The following is a 23,869-nucleotide window of genomic DNA, read 5'->3' on the forward strand; positions in this document are numbered from 1 at the left end:
TTGTTCCGAAAAAGACGAAATTCCGACTAAGCTGTTTACATGGCTAATGAAAGTGAATATTCCATTAATATTCCCATTTACACATAGCTCTCTCTCTCTCTTCCTCTCTCTCCCTCTCCCTTCCTTTCTCTCTCTCTTCCTCTCTCTCTCTCTCCCTCTCCCTCTCTCTCTCGATCTCTCTCTCTCGGCCGAGACACACCCCCGTCCACAGCGTTCAGTTGACTGTGGCGCCGTCTCGAGCAGACCACTCTCTTTCTCTGTTAAAATGAGTCGGGAAGCGGACAGCAAAAGCTAACTTTGCTTTTAATGATATTAAACAAAGAGAAATGTTCTCCCTTCGTCCTATAACGGTCATAAATAGATACTAGAGTGGCCTACTTCCTTGTTCACTGCTGCAATGAATAAAATGCAGAGGAGGAGGAAAGAGCATCTGTCTTCACAAAAATCATCTGTTGAGTGTTTGATGGTCATTTATTTGCGCTTTAGAACGTAATCAATGTGAAACAATAGTAAAATAAGCTTTATTTCTCTCGGTCTACTGTACAAATTCAAGTACAAAACATTTGGTCTCAACTACTGCCAGAAAACGTTTAGTTAAGTTGTAACCTTGGTTCTCTGAGTGAAGAGACTCTCCACCGTACATATGGAATAAGTAACGGCGTAACTGTTAGTTATACAGGAGAGAAGCCAGTTATCTGAGTTTATGGCACAACCTTTCAGTGCTGGTTATTCATTTTGGGACTTTTGATTGAATAAAGGACTATATTTCCAGTCTTATTTCTTCATTGTAGTTTTCTATAAAATAGTGTTAAAATCTCGTGTCTCGTCTCGTGAGCTGGGTGTCTCGTCACACCCCTATTTACCAGCGGCGGTGGACTTATTGAACCGTGCGAACACAGCGTCCCTCTTTCATTCCTTCAACCAGCTTCTTGAAAAGGTCGGCGTAGCGATGTGTGCGCATATCCAAACTGCTTCAAGTCAGATGTACATGTTTTAGCATTAGCTCGGGGTTCGAGAGCGTGCAGGCATTTGAGAACTGTTCAAAAATGCGAGAGCACACGACCAAAAAATCTGAAAATACAACGGTTTTCTGTAGAAAATTAGTTAAATAAGTGAGATGTCTCTAAAAATAAAAGTTATCAATCTCTACAAAAGTACAAAAGACGAGCTGTGGTGAACATGGTGAAGACAGAATTGAGGCTGGGAAATAGGCGTGCACGATTCAGAAAATGTCACGATTCGATACAAAATCGATTTTCGATTCAAAAACAATTCACAGTATGTACAGTTGTGTTCAGAATAATAGCAGTGTGTTTAAAAAAGTGAATAATGCTCAGAATCCTTAGAATAGCTTTTAATTCCATAATATCATTGCATTGTGAACACTGCACATTCAATTCCAAATCAAAACATGACCAAAATTGATATTGTTATACCTTTACAGAAAGTGAAGAAAAAGGAATATTAGGCTGTTCAAAAAAATAGCAGTATTTGCATTTTTCTTTACAAACTCAAACATTTACTGTATAAACTGAAAAATGTTTCAAGGGTTTGCTTTCCTTTGAATCACTGCACTAATATTTAGTTGCATAACCATTATTTCTGACAACTGCTTCACATCTGTGTTGCATGGAGTCGACCAACTTCTGGCACCTGTGAACAGGTATTCCAGCCCAGGACCATTGAAATACATTCCACAATTCCTCTGCATTACTGGGTTTTGCCTCAGAAACAGCATTTTTGATGTCACCCCACAAGTTTTCTATGGGATTGAGGTCTGGGGATTGGGCTGGCTACTCCATAACATCAACCAAGACTTTGCTCGCTTACTGGTGTGTTTTGGGTCATTGTCTTGTTGAAAGACCCATTTCAAAGGCATTTCCTCTTCAGCATAAGGCCACATGACCTCTTCAAGTATTTTGATGTATTGAAACTGATCCATGATCCCTGGTATGTGATAAATAGGCCCAACACCACAGTATGAGAAACATCCCCATAACATGATTTTTGCACCACCATGCTTTACTGTCTTCACAGTGTACTGTGGCTTGAATTCAGTTGTCATTCTGTTGGTTTTCTATGACTCTACAACACTTACTAGTAAATTATTTGCCATGTAGAAATATCACTTCTACCAAAGAAATTTGATTTATGAGATTAGTGATGTTGGACTGCTATTATTTTGAACACAACTGTAAATGTAGTTACTTTTCCCATGTGATTGCAGTATTTTTTTAAATATGAATCCATTTTTGGAATCTGTGTGTGTGTGTGTGTGTGTCGGTAGTGCTTGAATCGCGATTCGCACCCCCCTACTGGGAAACACAAGATATTTTAGAAATAAATAAACAGGGCCAATACATATTATTTTAAGACATCCCATCCCAAATGTCCATGAAACTTAATTGACAAGTCTTAAACATGTCCTTAAATGTTCAGTTTGCCCTGAACCCAGTTTAATTGAAATGTTAATAATTCCCTCTCATCTTGGACTGAGCTCAAAATGTTGTCCAAAGAGTCTTAATCTTCATCAGAAATTGATTTTCGATGTGGATTAAACACATTGAGATTTAATCTGGTCAAGTTTTATTAAGTCAGAAAAAAACCTAGAGAATATTAAACAGTTGCAAAACGTTACTGCATGCTCCATTTTAAAAGTAATTTTCCATTTTTTCTCATTACAACCACAACCTTAACTTTATGCCTCCCCAGGGGTGGATGCGTAGACATGCTGACATCATAACTAACATACTTAAGTTACAGTGTATACATCTGTAGAATATATCACCTACATTAAATAAATAGATTTATTTTTGACTCAACACACTCGTTTTGTTTCAAAACAAGAGCCCTCTGGTGTTATTTTCCACTGAGTCTGGAATAAATAACATTGACATTTATAGTGAAAGTAAATAAAGCATTATATTTTTGATGATCATTATAAAAGAAAATTCAGTGTAGCTGGCAGCAACTCTGTCTATGTGCACGCCACACACGTGCAAGCCTCAGTAGCCCAGGTAAAGGGTAGGCCATGGTTTTATAAAAAGAACTGGATACAGCGTTCGATGTGTGGTCGTGGGTTCAACTCCAACTGCGGCCCTTTGCTGCATGTCATTCCCTCCCCTCTCTCCCCTTTCAAGTCTAAACTGTCTTATACAAATAAAGGCCTAAAATGCCCCCAAAAAATAATCTTTAAAAAAGAATTGTTTGGTGGCCCATGAAGCCAAAAAAGTTCAACTTAAACTAAAATTACATAGATGATCATCGCTGATCTGCACTATGGGGCCCATAGAGCAGGCGCACTAGAGACCTCCGCCGGCCAAATCGGCTACTCCCGGTGACATTCTCCGCTAACTTGAATGGGGTTTCAATGGTTTAATCGTACGGCTTTCTAGACTTTCCATATGTTATCAGCATCAGAAAAAGGTTTATTGCCACAATAAGCCCACTTACAAGGAATTTGCCTGGGTGAATGGTGCAAACATAAACAAAATATATCAAACATTAATATGAAATAAACAAATAGAGAAAACAAATATATACACAGAAAATAACTGTTGCATAAGAAAAGAATAAAGGGGCCCAGATCAAATTCTGAAAGTGAAACAAAGTAATTTTGTGGGGGGTTGTGACACTCAAAAAAATGTATCCACAAATTTACAGATGTGTCTTTTTCTATGCAAGTCTTTAAAGTAGGGCTGTCAAACGATACATTTTTTCTTAATCACGATTAATCGCTGAATTTCTACAGTTAATCACGATTAATCGCATATTTTATCACATGATTAAAATTCTATTATTTTGCATTTCAGAACTGTTTTTACGTACATATTAACAATGGAAAGCAATTCTTACCAGTGTATCTTGATTGGGAATCAAATGAATGCAAAGAAAGTTGCTTAATGAAGTTGACTTCAAGATTTGTATTTGTTTATTATTTATTTACTGTAAACAAAAGAAAAATGTGTGAATCTAGTCACACAATTGAATCTAGAGTCAATATAGTGTGCAGTAACTCCTAAATAATTTAGATAACTCACTGACGTCCAGTGATCACCTTGCATCACTTTGCAGCAGTTCCAGTTGGGCTGGGTGAAACTACTGTCCCCCTCGACCGCAATGTATAAGACGGGTCAGAACATGCCAACCGTAGTACGTCTTTAAAACCCGAGTTTTCTACGATGTTGACAGGTCTGCAGTTAGTTGCCACCCATTTCGCAAGAGCTGTAGTAATTTTTTTGGATTTGGTTTCATCAACAGGTCGGCAACTAGCACTCTCCAAAATAGTGCTTTGCCTGAGCTCGCTAGCATCAACCTGAGTCACATTAACTGTACTACTATGCTTAGCTCGTACGTGGTAGCTCCAGCTTGACGTGCTTCAGTGATATTTTAATTTGGCTTTACACAATGTGCATGTGGCTTTCGACTTGTCTACTGAACCATCTGGGAGTTTTGGAAAATAAAAAGCAGCATTCAGATTGTGTTGCTGCTGTCTTTCTCCATCATGCCTGCAGCCTGCAGCAGCAGGATGTGTTACAAGGAAGTATGGCAGCTTGATGACAAGTAAAGGTGCGGCAAAGGGTCAAAATAGTAGCCTGTTAGGCACAACGCGAAGCCGAGTGAAGTGTAAAATAAATTAATAAATGGCGGCATGCGATTAAAAAAAATTAACGCATTATGCTCGGCCCTTAATCGCATTGCGATTAATGCGTTAATGCTGACAGCCCTACTTTAAAGATTACTTTTTGGGGCTTTTCCCTTCATTTGATAGTGACAGTGGATAGTAAGGAAAGGTGGGAGAGAGATGGGGGATGACACGCAGCAAAGGGCCGCAGGTCATACTCGAACCCGGGTTGCTGCAAAGGACTCGGCCTACATGGGGCCCACGCTCTTACTGGGTGAGCTAGAGGTTGCCCCTTTTCCATTTAAGTCTATGGGGAAAAGTCTTTTTGGGCCAGAGGGCATCACGTGAAGGGCGGGAGTTGCTATTCCACTTTTTGGCCACTATGGTCAATTTGCACTTCCTGGGGGCCTGGTTTACATCTATGGTTCTGATAGAGAGAGACCACTTGTGACAGAAAATTACATATTGGACGTTTAACACTGGGATTAGGGGGTTGTATTAATTTACTTCAGAAAAAAAAGGTTTCGAGTAACTTACTTCTTCTAACACTGCCAATATCAACATTCCCAGTTAGAGAAAGAGTAAAAGGTAAAGGAAGAGGATGTTTGCCTGGAACCCAAGTCGAGCAGTAGTGCTTTTGGGGTTTTTAGTCAGTCAGCGTGAGCGCTGTGGACATTCACGCTGCTCTCCAGGGGGGAAATACGCTTGGTGAGAATGTCAGAAAACTCCAGAAAATCTTTTATACTGACCGTTATAAAAAATTATATAAAATGACAGATTCAGCATATGCAGCTTATTTCTCACATCAAATTATTTCAGAAACACATTTTGGGTGAACTATTTTCGTAAAATAAGAGAAATTTTCCCAACGATGTGGTGTGGCCTGTATTCTTTGCTTGTCAGTGGTCATTGAAGAGATATTGATAACTGCTAGTGGCAAGCCCATCAAGCATCCAAGCGGGGCGATCCCTGCTGTAAAAAAAAAAGCCCCTGTGGACACATACCATGAGTGAGACGGAGGCAGCTTCCTTAAGGATCAAAATCAATCAATGTAAATTATGTGTGTACATATATTAAACATATAAGATCCAATATAGTAACAGAGACTCAGTGAACTGACCTCAGAGTCTCCAGTGTACAGTGTGGACTCTCCAGAAAATCAGACAGCAGTTTCACTCCTGAATCTCGCAGCTCGTTGTAACTCAGCTGCAGCTCTCTCAGATGGGACGGGTTGGACTTCAGAGCTGTGGCCAGAGAAGCCCAGCTGATCTCTGACAAACTGCAGCTCTTCAATCTGAAAAAAGAATATATGTTTTATCCTTAGAAGACAATGTTCCTGCTTAAAATGATTCAAGCATTGCGTTTACATGCACAGCAGTAACCATTAATCTGTTCAGAGCTGAATAAGGTTTAGAATTAGGGATGTAAGATATATCTATAAATGTTAGTAATTTTGTTACACAGTGGCATCGGTCTGATGAGCAAAACTGGCCTAAAAAAGTAACTAAATTAGTTACTCAGTTACAAATTATAAAAGTAACTAGTTACTTCAGAAAGTAACTATTGCGTTACATTTTTAAATGCTCAAATGTGACCCCACCTCCACCCCTCTTTAACGGAACTTAAAATACATGTGCATGTTCAATTATTTACAATTACAACCTCAGCCAATCGTCAGCATTTATGCGCTTGTCTCATGCACTGCCCACTAATCAAGGAAAACCAGTAAAAAAAGTCTTTGCCTCTCAGCTCAGAGATCTACTTGGCTGATGAAAAAAAAACGCTTCAATTATAGATTTTTTTCATCGTAAAAAAAGAAGACACAAATTGTAGAATGACATACTAAGTATGCAATACTTGCAAGGTCGGATCAGATCAGAACCTTCAACACCACCAATTTGATCACTTCTGAAGAACCGCCATCCAGAATTTCACAAACAGTATCAGGAGCAAGCTACTAGCAAGTAGCCTAAACGCAAAGACTGGCAGCCGCAGCCCACACGTTAGCGGGTGTGCGGGGGAGAAAGAGAGAGAGAGAGAGAGAGAGAGAGCGAGAGAGAGAGAGAGAAAGAGAGAGAGGTGTGTGTGTGCGTGTCGTTGAGTATGAAGTTGCACACAGCTTATTTGTCGGAATTCCCCACTGGATGACTTGCTTCAAGAGTTGAAAATGGAAAAACTTTCCCTTGTTGCCAAAATCAAGGCTTCAAAACAACATTCCACAAACCAATGGCTGACATCACGGATGCTACATCCACTATTTTTACTGTCTGTGGACAGATCAGACACAACTTAACCTTTGTGTTGACTTCGGGTCACATTGACCCGTTTTAAATTTTTGTTTTATATCAGAAAATATGGGACATAGAAATAAGTGCTGAAAATGTGTAGAAGAAAAATTAAAAAAAATTTAAACGTTGGAAAAAGATAAAACAAACTGTGAAAAAAAGGCGTCAAAAACATTGAAAGGTTGACGGGAAGACAACACAAGGGTTAAGATACTTCAAACACCTGCATTTGGAAATATGTTTCACACTCCCCCTTTAAAGTTAGTTTGATTGTGTGTGTGTGTGTGTGTGTGTGTGTGTGTTAGGCAAAGAGAAATATGTTTCACACTCTCCCCCTTTAAAGTTAGTTTGATAAGTTGGTTAGGCAAAGAGAGATATATTCACAATGTTTTCAATGTGTTAGTCCCTTTTGATTATAGATGAAATTTACAGTCAAAGCCACTGTTCAGGCATCTAGACAAACTTTGACAAATTTGGTTCAAGATTTGTGCTCAGACAAGTAAGAAAAACAATGAACCAAATTAAATTTGAAACTTCAGTTATGGATTCAAATTTGGTAAATATATACTGTATGTTAGCACAATACATGAACTGACCTCAGAGTCTCCAGTCTACAGTGAGGACTCTCTAGTCCAGCAGACAGATGCTTCACTCCTGAATCCTGCAGCTTGTTGTTATACAGGTCCAACAATCTCAGAGGGGAGGGATTAGACTTCAGAGCTGAGGCCACAACTTTACAGTGAGTCGACAGCCAGTAAGTCTGTGATTACAGATAATAAAACACTTAAAATAAAATAACATCAGACTATTTTATCATAAAATAGACTATGCATTTTGATCACAAAGCACATGAACATGAGCAGCTGCAGCTCAGCTGATCGGTCATTGATCACATGGTGTGGTGTTTGAACCTTGAGCGCCTCATGTCCACATGACGAAGTGCCCTTGAGCATTTCTTTGGACAAACATGTCTAACAAATGACTGTAATGTACTGTAAAATGTGTCATACTGAGATACACAAGGTACTGTGATTTGTGTTTGTTAAACTTTATTTTAATATGATGTTCAGTGATTTTTAAGACTATATCTACACTACTACCTGACCCTTGCCCTCTCCTGGTTCAAATCATACCTCTCAGACCGCCACCAATTTATCAGCATCAACAAATCCATATCCAACACTGCCCCAGTCTTGCAGGGAGTCCCCCAAGGTTCGTTGCTTGGTCCCCTCCTCTTCATCCTCTACATGCTCCCCCTTGGTCACATCATACGCCACCATGGACTACATTATCACTGTTATGCCGATGACACCCAGCTTTACACCCCTGTCAAATCCATCACAGCTGCCACCTGCTCCACACTCACAAACTGCCTAAAAGCAAGGATGCCAGCTAACTTCCTCAAAGTCAACTGTGACAATCCTTATTACCTCACGACTGGACTACTGCAGCATTCTGTATGGTACGCCCACCAAATTCCTAAAAAAACTACAATATATCCAAAACTCAGCCGCCTGTCTACTCACTCACTCCAGTACCAGAGACCACATCACTCCAGCCCTCCAAGACCTCCACTGGCTCCCCATCCAACACAAAATCCAGTTAAAATCCTCCTCATCACCTACAAAGCTCAATAACCTTGCTCCCTCCTACCTCACTGACCTTTTGCACCGTCATACCCCCACTCGCAACATCCATCCTTTCCCCTCTCACCCGCACCAAGCACCGAACCTGGGGGGACAGGGCCTTCTCTTTTGCTGCCCCCTTCTGCTGGAACTCTCTCCCCAAAGACCTCAGACTTTCCACATCACTTGCTCACTTCAAAACCGCACTCAAAACCCATCTCTTTTAAGCGGCTTTTAAGTTGTAACCAAATTAGTTTTCCATTTGTTTAAAATTTTATTTTGTTTTGTTTTTTTATCCTTTTTCTATGCTGTTTTGCTGCACCTTTTAATATTTATCTCTAGTTGTTATTGTTGTTGTGGGTGAACTGATCCTGTTACCGATCAATTACTGTTTTTTTCGTTGACCTTGTAAAGTGCCTTAGAGTACCTTTTAAAGCGCTATATAAAATAAATGTATTTTATAGTATTATTATTATTATTATTATTACGTTTGGGTTTAATAATAAATATCTTTTGCTACATTTATGCCTTGTCTCCACACTAGCGCTGCTCAATTATGGAAATAATATAATCACGATTATTTCGGTCAATATTGAAATCACGATAATTCGTTGACTTCTGGAAAGATGTTGCAATTATTTAACTTAAACAGTGGAAAAAGTTAAATAAATCAACAGTAAAAAACATAGAACTGTGAAATTTGCCTTAATACTTTTCCTATTTAAACTTTATTTTTTCATTTAGAACAAGAGAAAATAAGAGTTAACTTGCAAAATGTAATGAGCTAAATAATTGTTTTTCTCGATTATTCTGTTTTTGTGATCACTGGGAGCCAAAATCATAATCACGATTCAATTTCGATGAATTGCACAGCCCTACTCCACACTACTCTCTACGTCTCCGAGCCCCTAAAAGGGAGACATTTGGAAACACTGCTGCCCCATTTGATTTGAAAACTCTGGGGTTTGCTTTGTAATCTGGATGTGTGTGCCATTGTAAACAGGTAGCAGATTGTCTGACGTTACTCTGCAGCTAAAAATCATCGATGTATAAGTTGAAAATACTGAAAATAATTTGGAGAAAGAACAACAATGGGGACTTACACAGCCTTTCTGCAGTTCCTCACAACTGGAATCAGTCTCAGTCGTCCCTCCTCTGATGTGTTGTATTTATCCAGGTCCAATTCATCCAGAACCTCCTTTGACATCTGCAGCATGTAGGCCAGAGCTGAGCAGTGGATCACAGAGAGGTTCTTCTCTGATTTATTCTCTGACTTCAGGAACTCCTGGATCACCTGGTGGACTGAGTGGTCATTAATCTCCATCAGACAGTGGTAGATGTTGATGCTTCTATCAGGAGAAATCCCATAACTGTTCATCCACTTCAGGTTGTTGATGGCTCTGTGGATGATTTCTGGACTGTTGTCTGTCTGACCCAGCAGGCCTCCTAAGAGTCTCTGGTTGGACTCTGGTTGGAGAGAGGCCATGAAGGAAGTGAACAAACATGTCCAGGTGGCCATTTTTACTTGTGAGGGATTTCTCCATAGTTTTACTCAGGAAGACATCCAGGGATGAATCAACGTAGACCTCTCCAAGGAAGTCCTCCAGCACCTCTGTGTTCCTGTTGGTGTAACAGTGGAACATGTAGACTGCAGCCAGAAACTCCTGAATACTCAGATCAACGAAGCAGTAGACTTTTTTCTGGAAGATCACACTCTCTCTTTTGAAGATCTGTGTACAAAATCCTGAGTACACCGAGGCCTCTGTGACATCAAGACCACATCGCTCTAGGTCTTCTTGGTAGAACATGATGTTTCCTTTCTCCAGCTGTTGAAACGCCAGCCTTCCCAGCTTTAGAAGAACTTCCCTTTTGGCCTCTGTCAGCTCCTGTGGACTCGTCTCATGTCCCTCGGCATACTTGTACATCTTCCTCTTTGTCTGAACCAGCAGGAAGTGTGAGTACATGTCAGTCAGGGTCTTCGGCAGCTCCCCTCTCTGGTCTGTAGTCAACATGTGGTCCAGAACTGTAGCAGTGATCCAGCAGAAGACTGGGAGCAGACACATGATGTGGAGGCTCCTGGATGCCTTGATGTGTGAAAGGATTCTGCTGGACTGCTCTTCATCACTGACTTTCTTCTTGAAGTACTCCTCCTTCTGGGCGTCAGTAAAGCCTCATAGTTCTGTTACCCTGTCAACACATGCAGGAGGGATCTGATTGGCTGCTGCAGGGTCGGAAAGTTATCCAGATGAGAGCTGAGGGAAGCAGCTTCCCTTTGATCAGGTTAGTCAACAGCACGTTGACTGATGACGTCGTTGTAACATCAGACGCAACCTCATTGTTTTGGAAATCCAGTGAAAGTCTGCTTTCATCCAGGCCATCAAAAATGAAGAGAACTTTACAGCCAGCAAGCTGTTCTGCTGTGACCTTCTCTAATGTTGGATGGAAAACATGGAGTAGCTCGAGTAGACTGTACTGCTCATCTCTGATCAAGTTCAGCTCCCTGAACGAAAGCGGAATCACCAGACTGACATCTTGGTTTTCCAAACCCACGGCCCAGTCCAGACAGAACTTCTTCACTGAGGTTTTTTCAACGCCAGTGACGCCGATCATCATGATGACTCTGATGTGTTTCTGTTGGCCAGGTAAGGCTTTAAAGATGTCGCTGCACTTGATTGGGTTGGTTTCATTCATCGTGGAAGCTGTTTCGAGCTGCCTCACCTCATGTTGGGTATGGGTGACACAATTCTCCAAATCCTCGATTCGATTACATTTTTGATTCTTAGGTCACGGTTCGATTTGATTCTCGATTTTTACATTCTCACACTACATTGTCAAATTTAAAACATGTATTAACAACATAATGTAACAATAACGTACTGTATATCTTCAGTCAATTGGAAACTTGACAATTTGTCAATAAAGTAAAAAGAAAAAAAAAGTTTGCCGACAATGCTGGCGGTACAGATCCATTTGTCCGACACGACTGAAGAATGGTGTCGCGACGCCTCCCCTCATTTGTACGTTGGTGGGGGTTCCTCAAGTTTACAGCTGGGCGGGGGATTTTGAGCCTCTCGAATTTTGAAAATCCCTCTATTATAACTACAAGGGCACATATTCCATTGTGCTGTTGGCAGTGGTCGATGCTGACTACCTCTTCAGGGTAGTTGACGTTGGTGGATATGGCAGGACGAGTGACGGCGGATCCCTCTACAATTCTGCCTTTTGGTGAGATGGCACCCTGGACCTCCCTGAAGATGTGATCATCCCTGGATCTGAGCAGTGAATCAGAGAAATAAAATGTTGTTTTCGCCGATTTATCACTTGAAATGCAACTGTAGCAAGTATCTCACTATCATTAACATTATCCAAATTCATAATTAGAAACAACAAATAATATATCCAGCTACAAAAAAGCCGGAAAGTCGAAAGTTAGACAGAAGTACAAAGAGTCAATGGCTATGAAGATGATACACCGTCTTGTCTCTTCTCATTGGTTTAAACTGGCAGCTTTCAGAATGCTGCAGACCGCTGTGTTGCAAGTAGCTGCAGGATTTATCTTGTCTCGTCGCAAATCTTTGGTCTGGACTTGCTACCGCACACACAGTGAATGATACAGAGTGAAATTGTAAGTTGTTGTTAATGACTTTTACTTGCTTCACTTCAGCTACATTTACTTGAGGTAAAGATAAAGGAATATTTTAGTTGGCTATAGAAAACATTAGTCTAGCTAGTGTAAACTAGTGAAATACAAGAAATAGCTCGCCTAGTAAGGTATCCGAAGCTCTCCATTCTTTACCATTAATATAGCCTGCTATCTATATAGTATTAAAACAATATCAGTCCCTAAATATCATAGTGTCACTGTTAATGCTACTGTACCAGTATATCCTTCAATTCATTGAACAAATGGATACTGGAAGATTTTTTAGGAGAGAGAGAGAGAGAGAGAGAGAGAGAGAGAGAGAGAGAGAGAGAGAGGCACCAAGGCATAGCCTAAACTAAATTATTTCATGATATTTATTATATATGCTTGATTCTGACCAACTTAACTTTCTGCATTCCTTTGCCGTAATAAATTAAACAAGTATGTAGATGTTGCCTAAATGTAGACTAGGCTATATCTGAGCATACATACATACGTATACATACATACATACACACTGTAGGATTTTAATCTAAAATGTGACCAATTTGACCGGTCTGGCCCTAAAAAGGCCAGACTTAATCTGACTCCAATTCTTTGGTCACTATTTTGTGTTCGTTTACTGGTAGATCAGAGAAATAAAACTCAGGAATCAAATCAAGACCAAGATTCGTCCAGTTAAAGTTAATAACAAGTTTAGTGAAAGATATTGCAGAATTCAAGTACATGTACATGGACCTGATACAAGGCAAAGTCTATCTCCTAACGGACCGAGAGAGCTTCCCCCAGCATCAGGTGCTGCTAAGTTAAAATACTGTCTATTTATCCATTTCTGTCCCATCCCTGGTGGTGCCCTCATCAGTTTGGATCCGGTCCAGATCTTCTGGCTCCAGCCGGCTCCTGACTAATTTGTAATACTGTATAAAAACATGACCTTGACTTCCAATTCTCAGCTCAGAAGAAGCAAGCTGCTATTGTTGGATTTTGAACACCTGTGTTTTAATCTCCAGAAACTTTAAGGAGTTTTCATGAGAGCCAGGTCATTTCCATACAGTGTCACAAATCCCGCGCTTACAAAGTGCTGACTATTGTTTGCCTCGTTCCCTCCCCCGATCAGAGAGGATCTTTCTCACACTCCCTTATGTGTCTAAATCAATGTAATGTCTAATCACTGTAAAACTAGATGGCCTCTCATAACCCAGGGAAACAGAGGCACTGAGGTCAGCACCATGAACTCTAAAACCTTTTCTTAACACTTTCACAAAATATATTCTAACAATACATACATATGTATACATACATACATACATACTCAAACTTTTATTCATCTCGCCATCAGGTTATTAAATTCAGACATACTTTAAATCCTTGTCAACCATATTGCAACGAGCTAGTTCAGCGTATCATGCCTGCCTGGAGTAGTGTGTTTTTCTTTAGGAGTGGGAAGGGCAGACAGCATGTTGCCTGTTTCATCATTTGGGCTGCCTTGTTGAATGCAGCGGCACTGAGAACATTATATTTACCATTAAGCTCTTTTTAAAAAAATGAAATAGGATTAGTCCAACGAATCGTTCGGTTTGTAATGCGCACCTAACCAAAAGCCTTGTACCGAATGGTTCAATACGAATACGTGTATCATTACACCCCTAATAATGAAATAGTCTTATTTTGACCTGCAACTTATCTAATAAAGAGAGGGATTAGGTATGGTATTACTTTACCACACATTTACACGGGCAGATAGATAGCGGTTAAGTCTTAGCCTAAAGAAGAACTCAGCAGGAGCACAGTCTGGCCTAAGTAAATCCCCCCATGCAGCTTTGATGTATCTAAAAGCTAACTTTAGAGTTTGTAAGTAAGATTTTGCAAGGGAAAGTTTTGCATAGCCTCGGGGCTAAGCCCCCCCTTGTCTTTCAATCCTAGTGACATCCCTGCCAATGCCCTTTGTGTTCGTGGGAGATGAGGCTTTTCCCCTCCGCCAGAACCTTATGCACCCTTTCCCTGGCCCCCATGTCCCTGGAGAGCAGAGGGTGTACAACTACCGCCTCAGTCGTGCCAGGCTTGTAGTTGAGTGTGCTTTTGGCATTCTGGCTTCACAGTGGAGAATGTACAGAAGAGTGATGGCTGTCAGCCCCATCACTGCTGAAACGTGTGTCAGAGCCACTTGCGTTCTCCACAACTACCTGCACGTCATTACCCTGAGGAGAAGGCACAGGGCAGGTAGTTACCGTAGGCCTGGTGATGGTAGTTTTTTCCGGGGAGTTTCCAGGATGTCTGCTAACAATGCCACACAGGAGGCCTTGAGAGTGAGAGGCAACGTCATCTCTTATTTCAGCGAAGAGGGTGCTGTTCCTTGGCAGGTCCAGCCATAAACCGATCCAGCTTCTGCATAACACAACGGCTCTTTTAAGAGCCACCCACATTGTCCTTTAAAAGCATAGTTCCAAAGTAGCACAAGCATTATACATTCATTGCTCTTTAAAAACAAAGGTCCATGTTCCATAAGTATAACACATGGAAATGTAAAGCATAGATATGTGATACACCCGACTCCCCCCTTCACACAGCATTTTCGCCCCTTATACTGTTGTGAAAAACATAGAGCCCTTTTAGCCTGAACAACCACACTAAATAAACATTTCAAAGGGATTTTACACTACTAGATACCTCCTCTGACCCCTTGTGACAAATCACCTGTTCTAACTACACTTGTCATTAAACTCTTCATTCCATGTATATCAATTCATATATTGTCAGTTACTTATTTCCACCTACTTTTGTTTAGTTATTAGTTTTACCTCTGAAGTTTCTCTTTTTTATGTGTGTATCAACAGGATTCATCCAAACAACATTCTAATGTACTTGTACATTTATAATAAATCTATCTATTTATCCATCTATCTAGACTTAGCAAATGTGCACAGCGAGCATAAACCCTACAGAATAATGAACACTGATAGGAAGTATAGTCATGCACACCACTGAAACAACTGAATTATTTATTGAACAAAATAAACTTAAATCTTACAAATGAGATCTTGTTAAATAGAGATAAAGAAATATATGAAAATAGAGGTATTATTATTATATGTACAAAACAAAAATGAAAATACATTTTTTTTAATTTTAGATTAAATTACTCACTTCCTTCCACCTCATACACTAAAGAATACATTTTAAATTTGACCTCGGCCCTCTTTGCCAGGGTCAACCGCCGCATTGCGGGCAAGAGACTCAAAAAAAATAGCTTGTCCTCATCTATTGTGGACAGAGCTGGAGGAGGAGGAGGAGGAGGAGGTGGTGTCGGCTCCATATTCCCTGCCTCCTGGAGCGTATTTAATAGCTCACGCTCAAAAGGTGATTATGGCCTTCCCTTTCCTCTTCCTCATCTGGGGCCTGAAATCTGCTGAGGTGGAAGGCCCTGCCTCATCTAGGTCTCCCACCACTGGTGCATCCAGCAGGGTAGCTGCAACTGGGGGGGTAGGTACAGTTAGGGAAGTGGGTAAAGGTGGGGGGGGGGTGTGCAGAATATGGCGGGGTGGGTGCAGGTGTAGGGGTGCATGAAGCCGACGGGGTAGGTGCAGTTGGGGAAGTGGGTGCAGGTGGGGGTGGGTGCAGAATATGGCGGGGTGGGTGCAGGTGGGGGGGGGTGGGTGCAGAATATGGCGGGGTAGGTGTAGTTGGGGGGGGGAGTGAAGCCATGGAATGGGTGCAGCTGGGGAGTGTGTGGCAGGGGCTTGGCGGGGTAGGTTGGAGGTGGTTGGCCTGCCCTCCAGGAATGGGGCCAGGAACCCCATCACAGCCATGTACTTCCATGGCCGAGCTGATGAGGCCCCAGCCCCACTCCTGTTCCTCTCCCTCTCCTTCCTCTTTTCCCTCATAAATTGGTCCCTCAAACTCTTCACCTGGATCGACACACATCCTCTAATAATAATAAAAAAATTATATATGAGAAAATGACATGTAGGCTATGAATATGGATGTGCAAGTACTGATAATTATTGGTTTTAAGCTATTATTTTCATCTTGCTTTAAGCTGCATATTGATATGCACATTTCAATGGTCAGATCTCTCATGAGTTAATTATGTATTTATTTAATTTTTCTTAAAAAGTCCCTCAGAATCTCTCTACCTACCAACCTACCTGCTATCTTAAGTACAAGCCTATGTCTGTAGATGCACATGTGCTGTCTGCTACTCATCTGTTGAATTAACATTTTATTTCATACACAAACTCACCAGGGACTCCAACGACCTCTGCCACCCTCCTCCAGGCAGAATGCTGTTGGTTATTGTCCCTGTATGACAATAAAGATGGATCATAAAAATTGGGGAAAGCTGCAACCGCCACAATCAGTTTTTCCTCCTTTTTTGCTACTTCTAGAAGAAAGGACCCACGGAGAGCCTTCCTTCCGTCTCCTCTGTGCTCTACTTCTATTGGATAGTCGCGTCACGTTCAACGGATTAATTTGCATAAAGATGGGCATCAGCCAGCTTTTTGGCCATAGACAGTATATAAGAATGAACCAACAGATCCCGTTGCTCTGGACGGAGACCAGTGAAGGATATTAGAAGCACTTTTCCGGTGAGCGCCGAGCGTTACTGCGCAGCCTTCAACTGAGAGAGACAACGTAAATGTGACGTGAGCAACCTGTCTGAAAGTTGGAAGTCTTCTGGTAGCTGTGCCAAGAGAAATCTCAATCATTCCCAATCTTGCAGAGATGGAGAGCGTAGGTATATGTAAGGAGATAACATAGGCACAGGCTAATTATTGCTAACTAAAATGCTAGTTAACATTAGTAATTAAACTTAAACAGCTAATGTAAATCGAAACTGTCTGCGAGCTTCTCCTGTACTATACGATAATTCCTCTACTATGCGACAGTAAGTCGCGTGGTTATGACACAATCGTTAGCCTAATTTTACAAAAACGTCTGCTATGGAGCCATAACGGGAGGTACAAGGTAATGGAGCCTTTTATACATTGTCGTGTTTCTTTAGAAATAAACAATGGACAAATAGAGTCTTTAAATGCTTCAGATGTAAAGTTAATCGCTGTCAAAGTGACGTCAAAATGAATGTCAGTCAATGGAATGCTAACGGGGGGTGAGTGCTTATTAGCATCAAAATGGCGCCATAGGAGGTTCGGGTTGTGAGGAGACGCTTACCCCCTTGGAAGTTGGCTTGCAGCACTTCAACACAAGTGTGTTTTTTTGTGCTTGACAAGCCGACCGGACGTGACATGGGGGCGTGGCAGCATCACCGATTCCATTTTTTAATTCGAAATTCGAGATTGTGCCTTAATTTCGGTCGATTTTGACATAAAATCGAAATTGTGACACCCTTAATGTTGGGTATTAACCTCTTCACTCTCTCCATCTGTGATGTAGACCGCAGTGTAGATCCTTTTAAGGGATGTTTCACTTCCTTTAGCGTTGAGGCGGGTTGCATTTCCCGTTTGGTCACTTCCTTCAGTCACACGTTCACATGTCTGCTTCAGACTAATCTTATGTTCATGCTGACCACCAATAACTAAAAAGGACAAATGTGAGAGAAAAAATGAAAAATGAAAAGTTTACAATCTGGTGAATTTTTTTTGTAACCAATATGAAAACATTTAACATAAGAACATATACAGACGTACTTGTATTTAGTGTTTCTACTAGAACATCTTTACCTGCTTTAATGTCCTTATAATAAAACTTCAAGGCCTGAGAAGGGAAGCCAATGTGGAAGTGCCTTAAACCAGCTTTATATCTAATTTCCAGCAGTGAGTGACTCCACTGGTTGCAAAAAGAAGTCTGTTTCTATAGAGGTCTATGGGAAAATAACCCTACTTCTACTTTTGATTTATTACCTCAGTAAACATTTTCATGAGTTTCATGGCCTCAATCGCTAGTTTCAAGTCTTCTGCTTTGCCCCTCTCACTCTGTGTTTTTCACCAAAAATAATTTGGTTGCCTATAAATGTCTTGTTCAGCATTCTGCTAACTAAGCTAGCTAACTAGAGCTAGCATTGGCTGGTACTTAAGGGAAAGTTTGCTCATTTTCTGTACTGGCATACATGCAGATGAATGGTCTCCGCTGAATGACTCACTTCAGAAGGGTTGAACATTAGCAACTTTCCTCTTTAGCATTTAGCTAAATCATAAAACTACGCTCTCATCAAAAATCGTCAAATGTGGTTGCAAAAAACCAAGATGGTGAAGCCCGTATCGCTAAACTCAGGGCTTCAAAACAGCAGTCAACAAACCAATGGGTGATGTCACAGATGCAACGTCATTGTCAAGTTATTATGGATCCCACGCAACTTCTAGGCAAGATCCGCCCTACGAAGCAGCCTGATTGGTTGGGGTTAGGCATTGACCTCGAGTAGTTAAGGTTAGAATAGCCGACTGCTCGGGATAGGACCTAAACAAATTGGGTTCCATTACATTGCGTAAGCATGGACGCCTGGCCAATAGTAGCGTGTGAATGCTATTGAAGGGCGGGTCTTGCCTAGAAGTTGCGTGGGTCCCATAATAAAGTGTCATTGTCTCAGCCTGCTAGCTGTTGTAAGTGTGACTGTCTGTCTATGATAGAACAGTGACATTACTGCTCTACACTCGGTTAGCTCACATTGCCAGACCTTCCTCCACAGCTCTGCGGAGGAGGGTCTGGCTAGTCCACAGCAATCCGGGATGGGAGAAAAACGTGCTCTCGTTTATCGGCACTTCTTTAAACCAATCATAATCGTCTTGGTTGGGCTAAACCCTGAGCGGAGCCACAGTGCCGCTGCAAAATAGCCCCGGGAAGGAAGTTGTTTTAGTGGAACTCGCTCGTTCAAAGGTTGTTTTAGTCGTGCAACAGAAAACTCAAATTAATAAATAATAAATTTCAGATGGACTAATGATCTTAAACTGTTGTGCTGTATGACACAACCCATGTGACTGTATAACAATAGACAGCAGTAGACAGATGTACAGACTTACTTTGTACAGTGCAGGTCTGATCGTCTGTCTGCAGTCCAGGTCTGGTTCTGGATCTGGACGGCTGCTCCTCCAAAGAAACATCACTTCTCCTTCTGTGAAGAAGACATGTCTTTATAACTAAAATTATTTTTTGATTGTAGTTTAAAGATATTAAGACCTGGCTGACACTGTCTCACACCTGAGGTGTTCAGATTTACACAGGGAACACACCACAGGCGTGTCGCGAAATCACCATGAACCTAAGTGGTTTATTTTGAAATGTGCTTTATTTTTGTAAAGTATCCGGCTGCACTGTGGTCTTCCTGTATGTGATTACCTGCCTGGCTTGACACATACGCTCACGTATCGTGTAAAAAATAGACGGGACGCCGAAACTATCGCTGCAGCGCGCAGACATACATGGATACTACGCGCCGGTATGAACGGACAGATTGGATAACATGGGTGCCCAAATAAAAATACAGTGGGGAAAATAAGTATTGAACGTGTCAACATTTGTGTGTGTGTGTGTGTCTGTGTGTGTGCTTAAGTCTGACACGTCACCATCATAACCATGACATGACGCATGTTGTGAACATGAAGGTGTCTTTATGAATGTTTGTTGTCATCAGGTGTCATTCCGTAAATTATGACACTTTTAATGCAAAGTTAGCATTTTTTGGGATGTTTGTGTTGACATCAACCAAGACAACAAGACATGTCTTTGATATGACAACTTCATATTAAGCAAGACAATATAACTTGTCAATGTTTTTGTTATAACAACTTCACATTAACCTAATAAAAAAAACAAATAACATAAATATGCCATAGCAGGCCTTTTTATTAAACTCAAAGAAACTATTAAGCTTTATGTGTTAACATTACATTATACAGTCATAAGTGGTTGGTTTTGACATTGGCTGTCATGGGACCATTATAATTATGTCATGAATATTTTCCTTGACTTTAAGTAACGTCAAACAATTTGGACTTGTCATAAAGTTTAATTACACTGTCAAATGCTTTTTTAATGGTGCCATGAACAATTCCCTTGACCTCAAGTGAAGTGAAACCATTTTCGCAGAACATTTTGCCTTCATCCTCAATGCATTATCTGCCAACAGGACAGCTGATGGAAACACCATGATGTTTATGTTTATATCACTTGAACCATTGATAAATTCTCCATTTTAGGAAGCTCTAAATACCAAAACTGTTGCTACTGTTAACAATTAGGAAGACTCAAAGTCTGTATTAGTGTGTACTAGTCTTAGATTAGATTACAGTTTTTTCTAGGTGACTGACCCCCAATTTCCACCAACTGTGGAACGGCTGCGGATCCGCTCCGGAACGGCGGCGGAGTCATTAGGTTTCCATTAAAGTCAATGTGTGTATTTCCACTGACTGCAGAACGGCTGCGTTCCGACTGCGTCCCAGCTCCGGTGATCCGCAGCCCTCCGGAGCAGATACGCAGAGCTTGTATTTTGCCGGACGCCAGAGAGCTCCGCAGCAATTCAGCACAGGGCAGATAGTGCGGGACAGGAAGTCGAGCACAGAAACAAAATAAAACATCCGGTTAATTTTCAAAATAAAATACACTGTGCTCACGGCGGATCATATTTCCCTGCACTACACCTTGAAAACGTCATAATGGGCGGAGACTGGCCTTGTTTTGTGGTTCTGTTTATAGAAACTACATCCTGTTACATCGCGCGATCATACGTGAATTCGCGAGATCTCGTGGGTCCTCGTGATTTCTGCTGTCAGTCACGGCCGCAGCCATTCCGCAACAAATACGGACCTGGTGGGTATTGAAGGACGGCGGAATACGGAACCGACACGCAGCGGAGCCAATCAGCAGCCGTTCCGCAGTTGGTGGAAATTGCGTGTGACAGCTATCAAAGATACGAAGAGGAAGGTGGCACAAATGCTTTTGTAACCCACCCCAAATTGGCTGGTTGTGTTTAAAGTTTTAAGCAGGGATGATATGATTTGTGTGATCAATATTTGTCACCATAATAGGACATTTTGTACATTCATCCAAGCTAATTAGAACTGAAGCTAAAATATTCCTTCAGATATAATACATGAGTAAAACACAAAGTATGAGTTTCCTGTATTTTTCCTTATTAATCAGACACAAATAGCTCAGGTTATGCCACTTTGTTTTAATCGAGTCATTTTTAATTCTCAACACTTTTCAGCAGTGGCAAACACTTTGCGGCAATGCCCACTAGGTGGCAGCTGCGCAGCACTGGTGTCGTTCTTTCCTTAGCCTGTTACAGAGGGAGAAATGGCGAACATTTAGCTCTGCAAGAAAAATAAGGAAATAACATCCTGAAAAGGGATTTCTTTTTTTTAATTATTTCTTTTGATAGAGGTGTCTGAAAACTTTTATCTGTTGACATAGGTAAGTTCATATACTGTGTTTGTTCCTAACTGTTATGTTGTACAAGTTTAAAACTACGATGTTACCGTACAGTTGAAATGAGGGAGACACGGTCACAACGGCCGCTTTACTAGTTCTGGAAGAAGCATGGGTTTTGTTTTCAATGTCAAAGTATTTGCTAAAATGTTATTAGTGTTTATGCATATTATTAGTTAAGACTGACAACTTATGTGGCCAATGTTAAATTCTATCTGCCGTGCTGAGTTTTGAGTTTTAGCTCATAATGTGCCTGTGTATATTGCTGTCGTCTGATCTAAACGTAATTAAGATGGCGCTGCGGTGGTGTCGTTTTTTTTTTTTTTCTTTCCTTAGCTTGTTACAGAGGGAGAAACGGCGAACATTTAGCTCTGCAAGAAAAATAAGGAAATAACATCCTGAAAAGGGATTTATTTATTTTTTTTCTTTCTTTTGATGGTGGTGTCTGAAAACTTTTATCTGTTGACATAGCTGTACTATGGGACTGTGTGGTGGACTGTGAGAGCGACAGCGTGGGTGCGACGGAGGAGCGGTGTGTTTCCACTCTGCTAGCTGTAACAGGAGAGAGAGCGGACTGGACTCTGAACTTCAGACCTGAGTTTGGATTTCATTTCTACTATCTAACCTGTAAGGTCTTTCCCTCCTGTGGATTTGGAGGCTCGTGTCGGATACATTTCTTTTTAGACTGAGCTCAAACAGGTACTGGGTTGTGCACAACTAAATTAAAGAGACTATTGCTGCAGCAAAACTTAAAATGTGGTTTCTGGCCAGAACATATTTTGTTGAAGAATGTATTTTGGGGTGGGAAATGGGAGTGTAATATGCGTTGTTGGACATTTTGAATAATACTATTTTCTTGAAAAGAGTTACTGTGTGTTTGTTTTCATTCTCTGTGTGAAGTCAATATCTACAGCCAAAGACAAATTAGTATTAAGTGTCAGTTCATTTGATAGCTATCTTATCTTTATCCCTCGAACCAGGACATTACTAAAAGTATTGAAGTAGTGATCCCAGACCTTGAGGTGTTTTTGCAGGTAATCTTGAAGGCTGATTAGAACCTGGTTACACTTTTTCTTTGTTCAATTTTAGTTATCAATAACATTTTAGTATTCATTTATTATACAAACAGAAAATCAACAAAAAACATAACAAACATTGCAGTGGTAGAGGAAAGTCAAAATGAGTCATATAAATGAGTTAGTAGCAGTTCTCTTACTTTGTGTCCGAGGGTCCAGGTTCATTACCGAAGTTTGAAGGAGTACTACTACTACACTTCATAGACAGACAGCCAGATACTACAGACTCTGCTCCGTCCTCTTCCTCCACACAATCACCCATCTTTAAACAGGAAGAACAGGAAGTACCACACACACACACACACACACACACACACACACACACACACACACACACACACACACACACACTGAATTGAATTTTACAGACTCAAGAAAGCAGCAGCAGCCCTACTTCAGCCTGATGGAATGATTATTTTTGTGTAATGAGTATGTGAGGAGATAAAAGTTCTCTGTTCTCTACAGTACACACTCGCGCACACACACACACACACACACACACACACACACACACACACACACACACTTAAAGTACAATAAAACCATGTCAGTTAAACTGGTTTTCTTGCTTTACCGCAGGTTTAATGTGTATTATTCAGCCAATCGCGACTTTGTGTCCACAAATAAATTAAACTGCTGAGTTCATTCTAACATTTCTTTCCTTTACAGTCCACAGGGAGAAAACAAACAGTTGAAGACTTTGACAGTAAAACAATAAATATTGGTTTGACACTCACCCTGCCTCAGCCTTCAGTCTCTCTGAAAACACGTCTTACTCTTTCGCTTTCTCTTTCTGTGTTTATGTACCTGGATCACCTGGTCAGTGTTGCTCCCTTCTCTCTCCATTTACAGGAAATCAGGTGAGTTTGTGGGTGTGTGTGTGTGTGTGAAGGTGTGGGTGTGAAGGTGTGTTTAGTAACACCTCTCTTGGCTTGAACAGATTGAATTAAAATGAGTTTTGCCTAAAGGTTGTTTTCTCTTTACCTACTTATAGAAATAAACCGTATTCTGTCTGTGCACAATAAAAAACGGTTTTAAGCTTGTCTGAGTTGCAACTCTTTTTCATAATCCAAACATACATGTAGCTAAAATGACACACCCTCTTCTTCCAATTTAAAATTCCAATCATACCATAGGTTTGAATATTTTGCTTGTGTTTTACAAAAAGAACGACTGGAAATACCTTGCCTTGTTGCAGAAGGACTTTGTGTGTGTGTGTGTGTGTGTGTGTGTGTGTG

The 23,869-nt window shown here is 40.9% G+C and overlaps 1 pseudogene; it reads right to left on the reverse strand.

The window, feature by feature from the left end:
* Positions 1-1,104: 1,104 nt before the first annotated feature.
* On the reverse strand, positions 1,105-22,893 carry LOC116041433 (annotated as a pseudogene).
* Positions 22,894-23,869: the final 976 nt, after the last annotated feature.

Source organism: Sander lucioperca, chromosome 14 (assembly GCF_008315115.2).
Source record: "Sander lucioperca isolate FBNREF2018 chromosome 14, SLUC_FBN_1.2, whole genome shotgun sequence".
Classification (NCBI taxonomy): domain Eukaryota; kingdom Metazoa; phylum Chordata; class Actinopteri; order Perciformes; family Percidae; genus Sander; species Sander lucioperca.